General features: G+C 34.5%; 1 long non-coding RNA gene and 1 other non-coding gene across 2 annotated transcripts; both read left to right on the forward strand.

The window, feature by feature from the left end:
• The first annotated feature begins 9,493 nt into the window (after nucleotides 1-9,493).
• On the forward strand, nucleotides 9,494-9,601 carry LOC112761051 (small nucleolar RNA R71). The gene has a single exon (XR_003181460.1). It is a non-coding gene; the product is annotated as a small nucleolar RNA R71 (small nucleolar RNA).
• Nucleotides 9,602-14,401: 4,800 nt separating this feature from the next.
• LOC112754077 (uncharacterized) lies at nucleotides 14,402-15,031 on the forward strand. The gene is made up of 3 exons (XR_011873692.1): nucleotides 14,402-14,478; nucleotides 14,588-14,688; nucleotides 14,927-15,031. It is a non-coding gene; the product is annotated as an uncharacterized lncRNA (long non-coding RNA).
• Nucleotides 15,032-21,405: the final 6,374 nt, after the last annotated feature.

The raw sequence follows: 21,405 nt of genomic DNA on the forward strand, positions 1-21,405 counted from the left end.
AAGGACACCAAACGATGAAGAAAATAAATACGTTCTAGGAATGATTACATGCATATAGAAAGCTTTACCAGTTTCACAAAACATGCGAAAACATAGCAAGAATGAAGAAAAGAACGAAATCTTACCTGGATGGAGCAGCAACCGCAAGAAAAAAGAAAGAAGTGTCGAAACTAAAGCACCCAAAGAGCCCCTGGTCAGCGAAAGAGAAAGCCCTATTTTCTCTCTTAAGAAAGCAAAGGGAATTTTTCATAAACGAATGCGAAATGACAAAAATGAAGCAAAGGAAAATGAAATGAGTTCTATATTATGAGAAGGTTAATACTTCATTAATTGATTGATTGATGGGAACAGAGAGGAGTGTAAGTGGCAGTTTGAAAAACCAAGGGAGAATAAAACTACTTGAAACTAAACAGTCTCCTTTCAAAAAGAGTTTTTGGCACTCCAAAAAAGCCTAAAAAGAGAAAGAAAAAAAACCTTTTCAAAACGCCAAAAGAAGGCTCAGTCCATAAAACTTGGACAAACTCGACAAGTCGCAAGTAGTCAAGAAGCCCAAGTTGGGGCCCTGTTATGGACAATAACAGTAACGAGAATCCAGCTATCCGAAGTCATACATTACCAACATCATGCAATGAACATGGGTAACGTCAGTAAAACAACATCGAATCAGGAAAACAGAGAATAAACGATATAAACGTCAATCCGAAGCAATAAGTGCTCAACGAATACCCAAAGAACGTATAAAACGGGGACTCCAGAAATAGGTAACACATCATCATCATCTCAGCAACACACATTACTAACATAAGCTTTGGAGTGTTATTGCAGATTTCCCACTTGACCTGGTCTGTGAACAATCAACATCAGGATCTCGAATTCTCTTCAGTACGTATCTTAAAACAGGTACGAACAAATGAATTCAATTTAATTTTATTATTTTTTCTTAAAATTAATTCCAACTCAGATATGTCTATTTAAAATTCTATTCCATTAAGATTTTACTTAGAGCTTGTTTAGATTGCTAAGAATTAAAATTCAATCAATAGTTGAATTTTTTTTTTGCTTTAAAATAACTAAAAATAAATATTTGAATTTCTTTGAGATTTCTAATATATTATAATCAACTCTCATTCTCTTCAAATTTAAATTCTAGTCTATTAATATATTATAATTATTCTAAATCATGGAATTGAATTTCAAATAGAAATGAATTCTTTTCTTATCTTAAATGGTTTTCAAATAAGCTCTTAAAATTTAAAATGTCTAAAATATTTTTATAATCTAATTATTTTTTCTTAACCTCCTCTCTCTCTCTCTCTCTCTCTCTCTCTCTCTCTCTCTCTCTCTCTCTCTCTCTCTCTCTCTCTCTCTCTCTCTCTCTCTCTCTATATATATATATATATATATATATATATATATATATATATATATATATATATAAGAAGGTCTATTATGTAGATCTAAAAAAGTATCCACACTTATAAATTTTGTGTTTAACTCAGATTAATAACACTAAGTGTTTGCCAGTCTGCTATGTCTGAACATTTCAAGTGAAGTTGTAATAACTGAGAAAGTGTGAGAAAAAAAAGAGAGGGGAGAACATGTGGGGGGCACATGCCCCCACTTAAAATTTTCTTTCTCTCTTCCTCTTCTTCGACACCCCCTATTCTTCTTTCCCTTTCATTTCCTTTAAAAAATAAAAAAAAATGTAAAATCCTCATTTCTCTTATCTTACCAATTAGATTTCTTCATCTCTTTTCCTTGCAACCAACCACTCAATATCATCAAACTCACCTTCATCATCTTGCTTCCTTTTCTTCTCTATTCTATCTCTATTTATTCAAAATCTCATTTTCTCAAAATCTCCAAATCAGGGAATTTCAACTTAATGAGTGAAGAAAGCATTTAACTTTGAGTTTCGCTTATTGTTGAGGTTTCAAGGTAACTCTTTGACTCAATAATTAGCCATATCCCCAATTTTTGTCATCTCTATATTTATGGGTATATATAAATTCGAATTAGGGTTAGAAAATTTGAGACTTTTGTCAAAGTGAGTAGGATTATGTTAATTGACAACATTAGTAGCTCACAAATATTATTATTGTCATATTTCTAGAGTTGTAAATTTATTGGACATCAATTGGTGGCTCGGTGGTGCTGGTGCGTGGCAGAAGTTAGGCCAATTAAGAGATTTTTAATAAGAGAACAGCGTTGCAAGTATAGCTCTTAACCCGCTAAAATTCACCTCACCAATTTAAAAAGGGTATCACAAAAATTTAGAATAGAAAAATACTGGGAGTATGAGTCCCAGGTCGTCTCCCAATGAGTTGTAAGGAAGGGTGCTATTTTATTAATTAGGAATTTCCACGAGAGTTTGAGAGTTGAATAATGAGCAATTAAATAATTGTAAATTAAAGCAATAAAAACTAAGAATGATTATTAATATTCTAAATAAAAAGCCTTGACTGGGGGAATGATTAATTGGAAGTTCTATCCTTGTTGGGATCTCTTAAGTATAGTATTAAAAAGGTTGTTATTTTCACTTAGTTAACCCTTACTAAATAAAGGAAAGTCAAGTGATTGAGCTAACTCTTATTCGCAAATCCTAGTCCTCTCCCTTGGGAAGGTCTAGCGCTAGTAAATACAGAACTAGCCAACAACTTCCAGTTTAAACATCACTTAAGCCTTCCAACTCAAGTGTCTCCTTTTAATCAACCCCCATATCAAGTATGGAGTCTACTCCATTGACATGAATATAACGCTCATTAAAATAATAGAAGAAGACATGATAAATTAAATAAAATAGGGATTCAAAAATAATTAAAAATAAAAGTAATCCTTTTCACTAACAATTCATGAAAATAATCCAATTACTACTTTAAACAAGAGTTAAGAATAAAAGAGTAAGTAAGGAAACAAACTAGAATAGTATCTTCAACGGAGATAATGAATTCTTCAATATCCAAAAGCAAAAGCAATAAACTGGGAATGTAAAGAGAACTTAGAGGAAGAGTAATCCTGTCTAAATTCATATCTAAAAACCTAAAACTATCCTAATGAGAATATGTAAAGTTGTGTCAAGTTGCGTAAAAAGGTATGTGTTGAGTCTCTGCATGTTTCCTGGCTTTATTCTGTGTTTCTGGGCCGAAAACTGGGTCAAAACACGGCCCGAAATCACCCCCAGCATTTTCTGTTAATTCTGCAGATCGCGCAGGTCACGCATACGCATCGTCCACGCGTTCGCGTCATTCAGCGATTTTCCTTGTCACGCATACGCGTCGTCCATGCGTTCGCGTCATTTGTGCAGATTCCAATCCACGCGTACACGTCAGGCACGCGCACGCATCGCTGCAATTTTCTCCATTCCGCGTGCTCGCGTGAGTCATGCGCGCGCGTTGGTATTCGCTGGTTATCTCCTTAGTTTCTTGTGTTCCTTCCATTTTTGCAAGCTTCCTCTCCATTTCCTAAGCCATTTCTGCCCTATAAAGCCTGAAACACTTAACATACGGATCACGACATCGAATGGTATAAAGGAGAATTAAAATACATAAATTAAAGATCTCTAGGAAGCAAGTTTTCAATCATAAAACAATACTAGGAAGGAAAATGTAAAATCATGCAATTAGTATGAATAAGTGGGTGATGACTTGATGAAACCACTCAATTAAACACAAGATAAACCATAAAATAGTGGTTTATCAACCTCCCTACACTTAAACATTAGCATGTCCTCATGCTTAGCTTAAGAAAATAAAACAAATGAGTAGGAAAAAGTAAGACTCATGCAATGCAATGCAACCTATGTATATGAATGCAACTATATGATTTTGTCTACTTAGTTAAAAATAAATAAGTTATTTTAAGACAAAAATAAATCAAATTCCACTAATTCAAATTATATAGTAAAAATAAGTAAACTCGTAAGAAGACAGCTCATGAAAGCAGAAAACATAGGATTAAGCATTGAACCCTCACTGATGGTGTGTATGCACTCTAGTCACTCTAGTGTATAGGATAATCACTCTATTCTTCTCTAATCATGCTTTCTAAACCTTGTTCTTCACCTAACCAATCAACAAGTATTTAATGCACCAATGCAAATATCATGAGGTCTTTTCAGGGTTGTAATGGGGCCAAGGTAAAGGTAAGGATATATATATATATATATATATATGGCTAAGTGAGCTATAAATTGAATCATTGATTATCCTAAGCTATCACCTAACATACATACTCTATTTTCTTCTTAAATCATCCTTAGCTACCAAAATTTTTTTTTCTTTTGTTTTACATACTCATGCATCAACTTTTCTCTTAACTTACATCACACATGCATTGGTTTTTTTCATTAAGCTTAATATTGGGATAATTTTGTCCCCTTATTCATTTATCTAATTACTTATTTACTTGAATATTTTTGGATTTTTTTATGTAGTATGCAAATGCAAATGCAGGCTATATGCAGCTATATGCAGAGATTATGAGAAGAGTCATTAATAAAAATAAAAATAGAATAAAGTAAAATAAAACTAAGACTGAAACGGAACGATCATACCATGGTGGGTTGTCTCCCACCTAGCACTTTGCTTTTACGTCCTTAAGTTGGACGTTCTTCAAGCTCATTCTGCTTCTATTGGTGGGTCTTCCAAGAGGAAAACCTCTAGTTCTTTGTGATCTTTCGTCTTTTCTCTATGATAAAGCTTCAAGCGATGTCCATTGACCTTTAGGAATTTGGAGCTAGAAGGATGACGAAAGTGAAAAACTCTGTATGGCTCTGCCTTTTCTACTCTATAGGGACCTTCCCATCTTGATCTTAGTTTACCTGGCATAAGCCTCAGTCTGGAGTTATAAAGAAGAACTAACTCCCCTGGTCTGAATTCTCTCCTTTTTATGTGCTTGTCATGGACAGCCTTCATCTTCTCTTTGTATCGCTTGGAATTGTCATATGCTTCTAGGCAAAGATTCTCTAATTCTTCTAGTTGCAGTTTTCTTTCAGCACCAGATTCTTCAAAATTCATATTGCATTTTCTTACAGCCCAGAAAGCCTTGTGTTCCACCTCTACTGGAAGGTGGCAAGCCTTTCCGTATACTAAGCGGAAGGGGCTCATCCTAATGGGTGTCTTGTACGCTATTCTATATGCCCAGAGTGCATCTTGTAGCCTGGCACTCCAGTCTTTCCTATGAGGATTTACTATCTTCTCCAAAATGCATTTGATTTCTCTGTTAGACACTTCTGCTTGTCCATTGGTTTGGGGATGATAAGCTGTTGCTATTTTATGAACAATCCCATGCTTCTTCAGTAATCCTGTCAGTCTCCTGTTACAAAAGTGAGTGCCTTGATCGCTCACGATTGCTCGTGGTGATCCAAAGCGACAGATAATATGGTTTCTAACAAAGGAAACAATAGTGTTAGCATCATCAGTACGGGTAGAAATTACTTCCACCCATTTAGAAACATAATCTACTGCTAACAGTATATAAAGGTAACCATTAGAGTTTGGAAATGGACCCATGAAGTCAATGCCTCAAACATAAAAAATTTCACAGAAAAGCATAATCTGTTGAGGCATCTCATCCCTTTTGGATATATTACCAAACCTTTGGCATTGGGAACAAGATTTACAATATTTAGCAGCATCTTTAAAAAGAGTAGGCCACCAGAATCCACAGTCTAAGATTTTTATAGCTATTCTTTGAGGGGCAAAATGTCCTCCACTCTCAGAAGAGTGGCAGGCCTCTAAAATAGACTGGAATTCTGATTGGGGCATACATCTTCTAATTACCTGGTCAGCACCACACCTCCATAGATATGGATCATCCCATATATAATATTTAGACTCACTTTTCAGCTTGTTCCTTTGATTTTTAGTAAAATTTGGAGGGAAAGTATGGCTAACTAGATAATTAGCTACAAGTGCATACCAAGGAACTACTTCAGATACTGCTTGCAAACTATCAAATGGGAAAGTATCATTAATAGAAGTGGAGTCATCTTTAATATGTTCAAGGCGACTCAAGTGGTCTGCCACTAAATTTTGGTTACCACTCCTATCCTTAATTTCTAAATCAAATTCTTGTAGCAGTAGTATCCAACGTATCAACCTTAGTTTGGACTCCTTTTTAGCTAATAAATATTTTAGAGCTGCATGGTCTGAGTATACTACTACTTTAGTACCAAGTAGATAGGCTCGAAATTTATTTAGAGCGAAAACAATAGCAAGAAGCTCTTTTTCAGTAGTAGTGTAATTAGACTGAGCAGCATCTAAGGTTTTAGATGCATAAGCAATTACGAAAGGATCCTTACCTTCGCGCTGAGCCAGCGCCGCTCCTACCGCATGGTTGGAGGCATCACACATAATTTCAAATTGCTGGCTCTAGTCTGGTCCTCTCACAATTGGAGCTTGAGTCAGGGCGATCTTCAGCTTATCAAACGCTTTCATGCAATCCTCACTGAATTCGAACTCAATATCTTTCTGTAGCAGTCTAGATAAAGGTAATGCTACCTTACTGAAGTCCTTAATGAATCTCCTGTAAAAACCTGCATAGCCAAGGAACGAATGGACTTCCCTCACAGAGGAGGGGTAAGGTAAACTAGAAATGACATCTACCTTTGCTGGATCTACTGAAATACCAGTTTTAGAGACAACATGTCCTAGAACAATCTCTTGTTTTACCATAAAGTGATATTTTTCAAAATTCAATACAAGGTTTGAACTAACACATCTGTCTAATACTCTAGCTAAACTATCCAAGCAAAGGTCAAATGAATTACCATATACGCTAAAATCATCCATAAATACTTTCATACAGCTCTCAATAAGATCTGAAAAAATACTCATCATGCATCTTTGAAAAGTAGCAGGTGCATTACATAAGCCAAAAGGCATTCTTTTATAAGCATACATTCCAAAGGGACATGTAAAAGTGGTCTTCTCCTGATCCTCAGGAGCTATATGAATTTGAAAGTATCCTGTATAACCATCTAAAAAACAATAATGAGATTTACCTGACAGGCGATCAAGTGGCAAGGGATAATGATCCTTGTGAGTAGCTTGGTTGAGACGCCTATAGTCAATGCAAACCCTCCATGAATTCTCACTCTAGTTGTTAGGAGCTCTCCATGTTCATTCTTTACTATTGTGACTCCAGACTTCTTGGGTACCACTTGTACTGGACTGACCCATTCACTGTCTGAGATGGGGTAAATGATATCTACTTCAAGTAACCTGGTCACTTCTTTCTTGATAACTTCTAAGATGGTTGGATTCAATCTTCTTTGGGGTTGACGGACAGGTTTCGAGTCCTCTTCTAAATATATCCTATGCTCACAAACTTGAGGGCTGATGCCTACTATATCTGCCAAGCTCCACCCAATTACTTTCTTGTGCTTTTTCAGCACACTAAGCAGTTGCTTCTCCTGTTGAGAAGTGAGTTCCCTTGCAATGATAACTGGAAACTTCTGATTATCCTCAAGGTAAGCATACTTGAGGTGTGGAGGGAGGGGTTTCAATTTCAATTTCTGCTCATGGCTAGTTTCTGGATCATACGGGGCTGGTGGTAATGGTAAGGTATCTTCATTATATACAGAGGGTGTTCCCACACTTGGACCTTGCTCCATGTGCTTCTCTTCTAATTCTTCTTGGTGAACTTCAGCTATAGTTTCATTAATGATGTCGCACTGGAAGATAGAATGATCTTCCGGAGGGTGCTTCATAGCTTCATTTAAGCTGAAACTCACTGTTCTACCATCTATCTCAAGGGAGTAAGTTCCTGAGAATGCATCCAGCTTGAATTTTGAAGTCTTCAGGAATGGTCTTCCAAGCAGGATTGATGATGGTCTTCCTGAGTCATTAGGGGGCATTTCCAGGATATAGAAGTCAACGGAAAATGTGAGCCCCTTAATGCTCACTAATACATCTTCAGCAATTCCAACTACTGTAATAATACTTTTATCTGCTAACACAAAACGAGCTGCCGACCTTTTTAAGGGAGGGAGCCTTAAGGTATCATATATAGACAATGGCATTATACTAACACATGCTCCTAAGTCACACATGCAATCAGAAAATATCACACCTCCAATGGTACAGTTAACCATGCATGGATCTGGATCACTACATTTTTCAGGTATACTTCCCATTAAAGCAGATATAGAACTACCTAAAGGAATAGTTTTTAATTCATTAATTTTATCCTTATGAATGCATAAATCTTTCAGAAACTTTGCATATTTAGGTACTTGCTGAATAACATAAAAAAGGGGAATAGTTACCTCAACCTTTTTAAAAATTTCTACCATTTTGGGATCAAGTTCCATCTGCTTTTTGGACTTCCTTGCAAGATGTGGGAATGGGATTGGAATGGCGTCACTTGCAGCTTCTGTATCCTTTGATGGTCCATTCCTTTGCTGAGCTACTTCTTCTTCAACCTTGTCTTGTACTTTATCTTCCTCTTTAGCATCTTTCATTTCAGCATCTTCTACTTCTATCACATCCTCAGCTGGGGCGTGTACTATTGGGCTTGGCTCCTCCTGATTCCTCTCTGGCAGTGTGGTTTCGGATCTCAAAGTGATGGCATTGATGCCACCCTTGGGGTTAGGTAAGGGTTGAGAAGTAATTCCACTAGAGCTTGAAGGTTGGTTGGTGGAAGCAGGTAGTAACTCTATCCGGGCGGCGAGAGCTTGTAAAGTGGCATTCAGACCATTTAAAGTAGAGTTCAGTGTAGTCTGCATGTCTTGTTGTCCTTGTGCAAGAGAACGAAGTATCTCGTCATTTGATGAGGAATTGGGATAAGTGATCTGAGGGACCTGTTGTTGGTTGTGCTGGGGTCGTTATGACTGTCTTAGGTGAGGAGCTCTATAAGGTTGGTTCTGATTCTGCTGTCTGTTGTTGTTATTCTACCTCTAGTTTTCATTGTTGTCTCTGCCTCCTCTGTTATAGTTGTCCCTCCAGCCATGGTTGGAATTATCTCTCCAACTTTGGTTGGAGTTGTCCTGCCATCCTTGGTTATAGTTTTCTCATTGGTTGTAGTTGCCGCCTTGTTGATTGTATCCTTGATTCGGGCAGTCATAGAAGTTATGAGTAGCTGCCACAGTGTTATCTTCTTGTTGGAGCTGCAGGTATTCATCAGTATAATGACTATAGTCAGCACAGATTCTGCATACTCTTTGTAGGACTAGCTGTTGGCTTTGTTGTGGTGTGGCAGGCTGAGCTTGTTGTTGTTGGTTCAACTGCATTTGCTTTAGTAGGTTGGTCATTTCACATATACTTTGTGTAAGAGCAGAAGTTTCAGTGCTGGAGGAAACTTTTGCAACAGCTTTTGAGTGGTTGCTCTTGTACCTGTGATTCCTAGTAGACTCAGCTAAGTCGCTGATCAGTTGCCATGCTTCATCTGCGGTCTTGTATTTCTTCAGAGAATCATTACTAGCACCATCTAGTGTAGTTTTATCCTGAGGCTTCATGCCTTGAGTGAAGTAGCTGATTAACACTAGTCTGTCAATCATGTGATGGGGGCATGTGTCCAGAAGGTTCTTAAAATGCTCCCAATACTCATAGAGAGTTTCTGATTCACCTTGAACAATGCATGAGATCTCTTTCCTTAGTCTATCTGTAACTTCAGCTGGAAAGTATTTTTCTAGAAATTCTCTCCTGAGCATATCTTAGTTAGTAACAGTCGCTTCAGGTTGGGAGTAGTACCACTCCCTTGCCTTTCTCTCAAGAGAAAATGGGAAGGCAGTTAACAGAATAGAAATTTCATTCGCATCATGATGCCTAACAGTAGAACAGGCTGTCTGAAAATTCCTTAGGTGCTTGATGGGCTCCTGAGCAGGTAAACCATGAAACTTGGACATCAAGTTGATTAGTGCAGTCTTCAGTTCAAAATCTACAGCCAGAGTTGGATGATGCACTTGATACGGCTGCAGTGTAAAATCTGAGACTCCAGCTTCCTAGAGAGTAATCCTCCTAGGTGCTGCCATTCTATCTGCACGTAAATTAACTGAATTAGTAGTAAAGGAGCTTGTTTCGCTCTCAGATAGCGGTTCAGATTCGCTCTCAGATGAGACTGACGAATCGATAACAATCACTTCATCACCCTCAGAGGCTAACCTGTGTCGAGCTTGCCTAATACGTGAAATAGTTCTTTCAATTTCAGGGTCAAATGCAGCTAAGCTCAGATCAGGCAGCGAACGCGTCATTCAATGAGAGAAACATATAGCTCATGGTAATAAAATAAAAATAAAATATGCAAATAAAAAATAAAAATATGTACACTAATTAATAATTTAGCACACAATTGCAACTCCCCGGCAACGGCGCCAAAAACTGGTGCGTTGCAGAAGTTAGGCCAATTAAGAGATTTTTAATAAGAGAACAGCGTTGCAAGTATAGCTCTTAACCCACTAAAATCCGCCTCACCAATTTAAAAAGGGTGTCACAAAAATTTAGAATAGAAAAATACTGGGAGTATGAGTCCCAGGTCGTCTGCCAACGAGTTGCAAGGAAGGGTGCTATTTTATTAATTAGGAATTTCTATGAGAATTTGAGAGTTGAATAATGAGCAATTAAATAATTGTAAATTTAAGCAATAAAAACTAAGAATGATTATTAATATTCTAAATAAAAAGTCTTGACTGGGGAAATGATTAATTGGAAGTTCTATCCTTGTTGGGATCTCTTAAGTGTAGTATTAAAAAGGTTGTTGTTTTTACTTAGTTAACCCTTACTAAATAAAGGAAAGTCAAGTGATTGAGCTAACTCTTATTCGCAAATCCTAGTCCTCTCCCTTGGGAAGGTCTAGCGTTAGTAAATACAGAACTAGCCAACAACTTCCAGTTTAAACAACACTTAAGCATTCAAACTCAAGTGTCTCCTTTTAATCAACTCCCATGTCAAGTATGGAGTCTACTCCATTGACATGAATATAACACTCATAAAAATAATAGAAGAAGACATGATAAATTAAATAAAATAGGAATTCAAAAATAATTAAAAATAAAAGTAATCCTTTGCACTAACAGTTCATGAAAATAATCCAATTACTACTTTAAACAAGAGTTAAGAATAAAAGAGTAAGTAAGGAAACAAACTAGAATAGTATCTTCAACGGAGATAATGACTTCTTCAATATCCAAAAGCAAAAGCAATAAACTGGGAATGTAAAGAGAACTTAGAGGAAGAGTAATCCTCTCTAAATTCATATCTAAAAACCTAAAACTATTCTAATGAGAATATGTGAAGTTGTGTCAAGTTGCGTAAAAAGGTATGTGTTGAGTCTCTACATGTTCCCTGGCTTTATTCTGTATTTCTGGGCTGAAAACTGGATCAAAACGCAGCCCAAAATCGCCCCCAGCGTTTTCTGTTAATTATGCAGATCGCGCAGGTCATGCGTACGCGTCGTCCACGCGTTCGCGTCATTCAGCGATTTTTCTTGTAACGCGTACGCGTCGTCCATGCATTCGCGTCATTTGTGCAGATTCCAATCCACGCGTACGCGTTAGGCACCCGCACGCGTCGCTGCAATTTTCTCAATTCAGCGCGCTCGCGTGAGCCATGCGCGCGCGTCGGTATTCGCTAGTTATCTCCTTAGTTTCTTGTGTTGCTTCCATTTTTGCAAGCTTCCTCTCCATTTCTAAGCCATTTTTGCCCTATAAAGCCTGAAACAATTAACACACGGATCACGGCATCGAATGGTATAAAGGAGAATTAAAATACATAAATTAAAGATCTCTAGGAAGCAAGTTTTCAATCATAAAACAATACTAGGAAGAAAAATGTAAAAATCATGCAATTAGTATGAATAAGTGGGTGATGACTTGATGAAATCACTCAATTAAACACAAGATAAACCATAAAATAGTGGTTTATCAGGTGCGCTCAGAGTTGCTTCCGATTCTTTAGAACCAAGTTGTGAGTGGATATTATGTCTATAATTGTTTTTAAGTGAATTATTATCAATATTTAAATTGAATTATTATTTTTGGACTTTGGAAATATTCGATTATTGCGATTTTTAAATTTTTGAAATAAGTATTGATTTGTAAAACCTATAATTTTATAAAAATACACACGGGATGATATTTATATATTTTGTAAAGCATATCTGTTTTCTTATTTGACTTTATTGAATTTTAATTTAATTTTAGTATGCATTCTTATATATATTTGATTTACTATGGAATTTAGTAATATGTTAAAGCATTAGAGATTTTTATAAGCGAGTTGGTTTAGATTGGTTTGGGAGACTCTGACTAGAAAATCGTAGTTAACAGCGGTGATGATGTTAACCTAGATGCATCTGGCTCAGACCTCAGCTAGCAGGGGCGTTGCTAGCCTAACATGTAGGCCACACGTTAGATCTGTTATACCGTACGGACACATTAGAGGAAAGGGCTATCCTCAGAGGTGGAGCCGCCCTAGGTGTGTAATATTCGATTTGATTTGACTTCTGGGGAAAGAACTCCCATTTCAGTTCATTCTACTTACTTATTTATCTATTTATTTGCATAATTAATTAATATGGATTCCTCATCTTTGGAAAGAAATATAATTTTCATGGTAAAACTTGTATTCTCTCGTGCGGGTTATAGATATAATGTTTGCTCACTGAGTTGCAAAACTCACCCTATTATATTTCCATATTTTTCAGATACAGAAGTCATTACAGGTTCTATTCCACCAGCCCCTCAATAGATCTTAGTCATTTCAGTGAGCCCTTCTTCTTTCCAAGGGTTAAGTAATTATGTAATGGATCCTTTGATCAAAATCTAGATTATGTCAATGTTCCATATGCCACAGGCAAGATCCTCATGTGGGTTATGTTATTTTGCATATCGAACTGTTTAGATAGTAATTATAATTTGGTTATGTAAGATTTGTGGATTTAACTATACACTCTAGTTATCGACTTAATATATATAATTCGTATTTTGGACATATTGGGTTGTGGATATGATTGGAATATGTTGTTGTGGTTGTCTCTGAAAATGGATGTTTATTTATGATACAAGAAGATAATTTTTATATGGTAAGGTCCTAGGAACAGAGGAAATTATGTCTGTTTTTTCTGGAAAAATTAGGTCGTTTGGCTTGCGGAGGGACACTACTAGAAAACTAGTTATTACAGACAGATATTTTCGATGAATTTTATCCCACGGAAATACAAATAGAATTTCAGAGGGATATTTTTGTCGGAAAACAAAAAAAATGAATTAGCATAAATTACAGACAGAAAATAGAATCCGTCGATAATTTTGTCGATAAAATTAATTTTTTTTGTGGAAAATGATTACAGACAGAAAATTCATCTGTAATTAAATAAACAAAACACTATATTTTATTAAATTATTACAGACTGATTTTTTCGTCTGTAATTTAAACTTTTCCGTCGGAAATATTAGAATAAGGAGTTAGGTTCTTGAAATTCCCAATGGTTCATTTCACTTTTTCACGTTTTCCTTGGATTACTCCCTGCCTTCTCTCTCCGTTGAAGATGTGACGTCCTCCACTGTTGCCGCCGCCACGGCTCGCATCGCACGAGCTCCCTCCGTCGCCCTCATCGCGTTTGCTCCCTTCGTTGCCATCGCTGTACGAGCTCTCTTCGTCGTGCTCTTGTCTTACGAGCTCCTTCTGCGCCGCTCTCGTCGCTGCTTCTTCTCTCCTCGCCGAAGGTTTGTCATCATCTCTTCTCATCACCGTTAGTTCATGTAAGCCTCCGCCTCCTTCTCGTCCATATCCCTAACCCCTTCCATTGTGATTTTATTCTGATTTCATTATCCCTAGCCTTAGCTCTGTCCCTTCCCTGTCACGATTATGAATCTAGGTTTTCATTCTTCTTTTTTATTATTCATTGTTTTGATTCTCATGTATTTCTTCAGGAGAAGGTTACGAACCCGTACAAATCCAAAGGAAGAAGAGGATCCTGAAGCAGAGGTTGAAGGTTCCACCAGCTTTGAACCAGTTCACCAAGACCCTTGACAAGAACCTAGGTGCGTAAATAATTATCTCCATTTTGTTTCATTTGCCTTGTTTTATGTTTGTGTAATGCTTCAAGTGTAGTAATATTTTTCTCTTATTTATTTAGAATTTTTTTTATGTTAATCATAGCTTTTATTGGATACCTTGCTATTTAGAAAATTGTTGTTTCATGAATTGGACAATGCCTTGTAATTATTCTGACTTACTGCTTTGCATAATTATTGTTTCTTATCTGTTTACATCTTAAAACATTAGATTTTGTGAGCATGATTACTTTTGCTTAATTCACTATCAATTCTTCTATTCCTTCTAAGAGAACTGAATTGAGATATTGCATTATCTTGCTGCAGGCAGGAAGTCTTGTTTTTAGATAATGAGATTGCCTTTAATGAGGCTATCACTGAAGAAAGAGAGCAAGACATTCAAGAAATTCAGCAGCAAATTGGTGAAGTAAATGAAATTTTTAAAGATCTTGCTGTACTTGTGCATGAACAGGGAGCTATGATTGGTAACTTTCACTTCTATTCTAATTGAGTACATCTCTGTCTTAATCCCAAGTTTTTTATTTGTCCAGAACTTCTTATCTGATTTGATGCCAAGAATTTATATTTTTTTAGATGATATTGGGTCCAACATTGAGTAGTCTCATGCAGCAACTGCACAAGCAAGATCGCAACTTGCTAAAGCTTCAAAGACTCAAAGATCAAATTCTTCTTTGGTAATATACATTGTGTAATATTTGCTTTAAGATTTCACCTCTCACGTGTTGTTTTAGATGTTGGGTGTGGGAGCCGTGCTTCCTTGTTCTTCTTCTTCTTCTTCTGAGCTCAACCCTGCAATTCGGTCAGCTACTGTCCAAACTATATCTTATCTGATTCTCTTTCATGGTTTTAGACTTGTTGGGCCTTTCTTAAACATAGGTTTCTTTGTTGTTTCATGTTTGCTTATGTTGATAGGTCAGAGGTTTCATTTTCTGTTGGGTCTTGCCTCCTTCCTCATCCAGACAAGGTACTAAGAGTGCTAAATTCTGATTATTTAGCATATAGCTCGATATTCTATTTGTGCTTATCAATGGTTTTGTTGAGAGAAAGCAGTTTTCTGCTGACATCTCTTCCAAGTTGGGAAGTAGTTTCTCTATTGTTCCCTTTGTCATTGTGGTGGTAAGCATTCTGCCTTGTCTTTCTCTTATCTTAGTACATGGCTACAATACTGCTATAACATATTACTTTATTACGTGTTCGGAAATCAGAATATATTTCATTTCTTTTGTTTTCAGTCTGTTTGCACCATTCTGACTATGATTGCTACCTTGCCTGTTGCACAGCTTTTCTTCTTTCACATCCTCTTTGTTGAAAAGGTAACTTGGCAGTTGCTTGCTACATCATTAATTTGGCAAAAAGAAAATGATGGAAGCCAATTGAAAAATATTCTGATATTTGTGTACCCTTTTTTGAATCCTCTACAAGTTCATCTTTCTAGTAATTCTCATTAAGTGTACATTTTTTGTGCCAAATGTTATGGTTATTGCTGAGTTACTTAGGGAATCAGCACTTATGAAAAATATGGCTGTTGGCTTCTTGACATACTCTCATCTCAAGTCAACATTAACATTTGGCTCATTTTGATAATGAATTGTTATGTGATTGCATTATTGGGCTTCCTGTATGAGTGAGCTTTTCTGCTGATGTGCTAACTTTTATTCGTCTCTCCTAGTGTCCCATCTTGTATAGTTTATGATGAGGGTAATGATGAAAGAAACCTTCAGCTCCCTCTTTGTAAACAAAAAGCAGCTCTACCAGACACCCGGTACCTCTCTTCTCTTGATTCACCTTTCTTTTATGCACTTTACACCTCTTAACGTCTTTGTCCTTTTTCCAATAGTGGTTCCACCAATGACATGGCGTTGATCTTGGAACCTGCAATTCGGAAAGTGGTGAGTATTTAATCTATTATCTATCTCTAACTGAAGTGAGTTGTTTGTTTGTGTATTTCCATATTGAGAAACTTAAACTTGAGCTTTTGGAAGGAAAAGAAAGCGTTATTGATTGTTCCTTTTTCTCTAAAACTAGTTACAAGAGATGGTCCCTCCTTGAAGGTCCAGCTGTGTGTCCTGAAGGGTGATTTTGAAAGTGAGGATTGGACTATTGAGGAATTCAATAGCAACATAGAAAGTCCAAGAGAAAGAAAAGGATCATTACTCAAGGGAGACACGGCTATTATTTTCAAGAATGTTAGCTACTGCAAAGGCAGCTCAGGAGTCGATTCACAATGGTGCTCTTCTATGAATACATTAAAGTTTATGTTTTGAATACATGATAAATTTAGTATGGTTGAACAATACATTGAGTTTAGGTTTTGAATTATAGTTGATGTATCAATACACTTTGTTGATTATGGTTGTTATTTATTATTATAGTTGATGTATCAATACATTTTGTTTATATTTTTAATTATATTAACTTGTTTGTTTATAATACTTTTCTTTTAGTTTGATAATACGATGAACTTGTTTATTTTTTGAAATATTATAAATATTCGAATACAAAATAGATAAAAAAAATTGTATTTATTAAATTTATATTTATTTTGTATGAAAACAGGTTTATTTTTGTAATAGAAAAATCTAAAAAAAAATTATTTTACCTTATCGACGAATTTACAGACGAATTTTCTGTCTGTAATCAGAGTGTAAGATGGTTTTCCAAGATTCAAATTATAGACATAAAATCCGTCGAAAAGTTCGTCGTCTTCGGGAAATTGATGAAGAATTACAGAGGAAAAATCCGTCGGTAACTGGTAAAAATCTGTCGGTAATTGGTAAAAATCTGTCGGTAATTTTCCGACGAAAAAAATCCGTCGGTAAATAATTTCCAACGGAACTTTTACAGAGTGACAAAATCCGTCGGTAACCAAAAATTCGTCTGTAATAAAGACTAAATCTGTCTGTAAATCTGTCTGTATTAATCCATTTTCTAGTTGTGGGACTTTCCCTTAAGCACAAGTCATGGCTCGGTTAGGGTCACGACAGAAGTTGTGTTAATCATGACACTGGCAAAAAGTGGTATAATTTTGTATCAATTTAATGATATTAATTAGTTGCTATAATCTACTGTTAATAATTATTTTTTTACTTGTTATATCATTGGACCACTTAACAAGTTAGTTCTTGATAGTTCATGTTTTTTTTTTGTTATTAGTTTAATGTTGGAATAAACCATGGAGAACCATTTAAATTTTTAATTAATAACATAATTTTTTAATTTTAGATTAATCCAATCTTTTTTTAAAAGAGGTAATAAAATTTTAGTTAAAAAATACAACTTTTCAAATTATTTTATATAATTTAATATTTTAATAAATAAGTATATTTATTATTTAAATATAATATTATATTAATAAAGGGTAAAGTTGTTCGCTAAAAAATTTTAACTCATTTGATAAATATTCCAAACACTAGAATTCAATTCAATTCTATAGTTTTACCAATTCATTTCAAACACTATAATTAAATTCTATACCATTAAAAGTTGGATTAATCTCCACATACAAACCTTTTCACTATACAAGTTATACAAGTCTTGAAAATCCTTAATCCCTAAAACGCGCCTCTTATGGCATGTATGTTTCACGCGTTTCCTTAACAGATTTTTCAATCAATCAATGCGCAAATATATAACTTCCTTTTTTGAAAGGATTTCGTTTCCTTTTTTTGAATTCCTTCTGCATTTTCTTGTCTTCTCTCTTCAATCTTTTTCGTGCGTTTTTCTCTCCCTTTTCCTTCGCCGTTTACGTAAGTTTCTCTCTCTATTCTCTTTCTTCGTTTTTCTCGTTTTTCATTATTTCTGAAATTAAGCTCTGAAATCGTTTTGAAGATAATGGATGATTCAACTTCAGATTATCAGGTGAACCAGAGCGAAGTGAATTTTGAATTTGAATCCAATGAAGTCCCTGAGGTGTGGTTTAATTCCAGTTAATAATTGAATTTGAATTTGAATCCAGTTAGTAGTTTATAATTGTGTAGTTGAATAATGCGTGAACCTTGTCTGTGAAATTTGCTGTTTATTATTCCTTATTTGAATTGAATCTAATGTACTAGTTCTGATGAATTTTTTGCATTTTATATCAGACGTTCGGGTGTAGATCAGGAATATTTGAGTGTATTTTAGAAAAGTTTGGGTGTATTTACAGTTTATGACTTTTCATCTCACTGAGGGTAAATTGTCTTATTCTTTTAGTTGAATTGTTTTAGTTTCTGTTTAATGATTATTCATGAATCTGATTTTTGTTATTTTTTATGATAATTTTATAATTCTATTTACATTCTATAGTTTATACTTGTTTTAATATGGTGTATTTTTGGTGTATTTTGCAGCCCCTCTATGGTATTGATGAGCAGTTTGTTCTCCACATACAAGCATTTTTCTCATACAAGTCTTTACAAGTCTTCTCCTCTTTTTATTGTTTTGAATCCAATCAAGTGGTTGATGTGTGGTTGAATTCAGAAGAAAAAAATGTAGCATTAGAGAAAATATTTTTCTATACAAAAATACTATTTATACACTAAAATCAGCTACTAAAATCATCCACCAATGTATTTGTGTATAAATACATGTGTAGTTTAATTTATTTTCAATGTATATTTGTATTCCAATATGTATTTTATATTGTGGTTGACTTTGGTGGCTAATTTTAGTGTACACGTAGCATAACTCATTTCTGTATTTGCACCAAATTTGGGTGTAAAACGAAGATATTTGGGTGTAACACGAAGATATTTAGGTGTATTTTAAGGAATTTTAGGTGTAATTTTATTCTGATAAGTTCTGCATAATTTAGAACTCTTTCTCTTCCTCTTCCTCATCTTCTGCTGCTTCTCTTTTTTTTCCATCGTCATCACCATCTTCTTCTTCTTTATTTCTTATTCATCTTTTTCTTTTTGTTTTACCTTCTCAAGTTTCTTCTTGTTTTACTCTATTAATAAGAATAAAAACAAAAAATTAAACAAAGAAGAAGAAGAAACACATAATGCTCCAAAATTACTTAAAAAAGGATGAACTTACGTTCATTTAACTAAAAGAAAGAAAGAAATAAGAAAAAGAAGAAGAAAAAAAATATAGCATTAGAAGAAATATTTTTCTGTACAAAAATGCTATTTGTACACTAAAATCAACCACTAAAATCAGCCACCAATGTATTTGTGTATAAATACATGTGTGGTTTAATTTATTTTCAATATATATTTGTATTCCAATAGCTGACTTTGGTGGCTGATTTTAGTGTACACATAGCATAACTCATTTCTGTATTTGTAGCAAATTTGGGTATAAAACGAATATATTTGGGTGTAACACTAAGATATTTGGGTGTATTTTAAGGAATTTTGGGTGTATTTTTATTCTGATAAGTTTTGCATAATTCAGAACTATTCTTCTTCCTCCTCCTCATCTTCTGCTGGTTCTTTTTTTTTTTATTATTATCACCATCTTCTTCTTCTTCTTTTTTATTCATATTTTTTTGTTTTACCTTCTCAAGTTTCTTCTTGTTCAAACAAAGAAGAAAAAGAAGAAACACATAATGCTACAAAATTACTTGGAAGAGGATGAACTTACATTCATTTAACTAAAAGAAAGAAAGAAAGAAGGAAAAGAAGAAGAAGAAAAAATGCGGAATTAGAGGAAATATTTTTCTGTATAAAAATGCTATTTGTACACTAAAATCAGCCACTAAAATCAACCACCAATGTATTTGTGTATAAATATATGTGTGCTTTAATTTATTTTCAATGTATTATTTGTATTCCAGTATGTATTTTATACTGGTGGCTGACTTTGATGGTTGATTTTAATGTACATGTAGCATAACTCATTTCTGTAATTGCAGCAAATTTGGGTGTAACACGAAGATATTTGGGTGTAAAACGAAGATATTTGGGTGTATTTTTATTCTGATAAGTTCTGCATAATTCAGAATTCTTCATCTTCCTCCTCCTCATCTTCTGCTGTTCTTCTTCATCTTCTTATTTCATATTTTCATAATTCTTTTTTGGAGAAAAAAATCAAACAAAGAAGAAAAAAATACATAATGTTGCAAAATCAAAAGAAGAAGGAGAAGAAACACGATGATGAAGATGAAACACGCGAAAAAAAAGGAGAAAAAGAAGGAAGAAGAGGAGCAGGAGGAGAAATACGAAGAAAAAATGACGGTTATGATTTTCATCGAGGAAGAAGAAGAAGAGTCGTTCTTAATGGTGAGGGAGCGTTTTGGAAACGTGATGCGCGTGTTAACACGCTTTTGTGAGTGAGTGTAGCTTCTGTTGGGTTTGGTCCAACTTGTAAGACTTATAAATAAAAAAGATTTGCATGTGTAGCATGTTAAAAGTTTTGAAACAGCCTAAAAAAAGTCTTATTTGAGAGCCAAGAGTTAAAACAGAATTTTAAAAATCTTAGACTTTAACTTTATAGTGATTGTTCTCCCAAAATTTTATAGCTCATTCATTACATTAGTACTCTCATTAAAAGTCGACTAATCGAAAAAGACTATCTATAATTATGAGATTCTATTTAGTGGAAAATTTTAATTAATAGAAGATCGAGTGAAATACTACTAAATAAAGCGCCTTTTCGACTCAGGATTCGGTGGTCTCAGAACGTTTGGACCATTAAATGGTCCCATAACAAAACATATTTTTTAAGTTTTTTTAATAACTGTTAAATAGTCTTTTTTTAAATTTAATTACAAATTAATCCCATATATTTTATTTAATTATAAAAATGATTTTTTATTTTATAAATAATTATTTTATCATAAATCTATCATGTTTATTAACAATCAAGAACAAAAACAATAACGAATTAGATCTTCCATTGATCCTAATAAATTTTTTGACTATTTCAATCGATTAAAAGATTAAATTTGATCCGTCACGTTCGTGAGGAATCATAAAATCGTATTTCCTTGAAAACCAATCGATTGGACTATCAAACCAATCGATTGAATTATAACTCAATCGATTAGATTACAATTTACCACTAAACAATCAATTGAAAATTGCTGGGCAGCATGGTTTTTGCAAAAATCAATCGATTGGACATATTACCCAATCGATTGAACGATGACTAAAAATGTGTGTTTCTTACAATTCAATCGATTGTTTAGAATTTCCAATCGATTGAATGCTTCAAAACAACCTGGGTCTCACAATTCAATCTATTGCTTTTGATATCCAATCGATTGAATTCATGAAAACAACATGGACATGCCAAATTCAATCGATTGAAGTGTGCTACCCAATCGATTGAAATGTGTAGGAGTACATTCATTATGTTATAGGAGTACATTCATTATGTTATAATTTTAATAATTAATGTAAATTTTAAAAAATTGAATAAATTTATATTTATTTTGATTACATTCAAAAGTGAATTATATGTATTCT

The sequence above is a fragment of the Arachis hypogaea genome, chromosome 16, assembly GCF_003086295.3.
Source record: "Arachis hypogaea cultivar Tifrunner chromosome 16, arahy.Tifrunner.gnm2.J5K5, whole genome shotgun sequence".
NCBI lineage: Eukaryota > Viridiplantae > Streptophyta > Magnoliopsida > Fabales > Fabaceae > Arachis > Arachis hypogaea.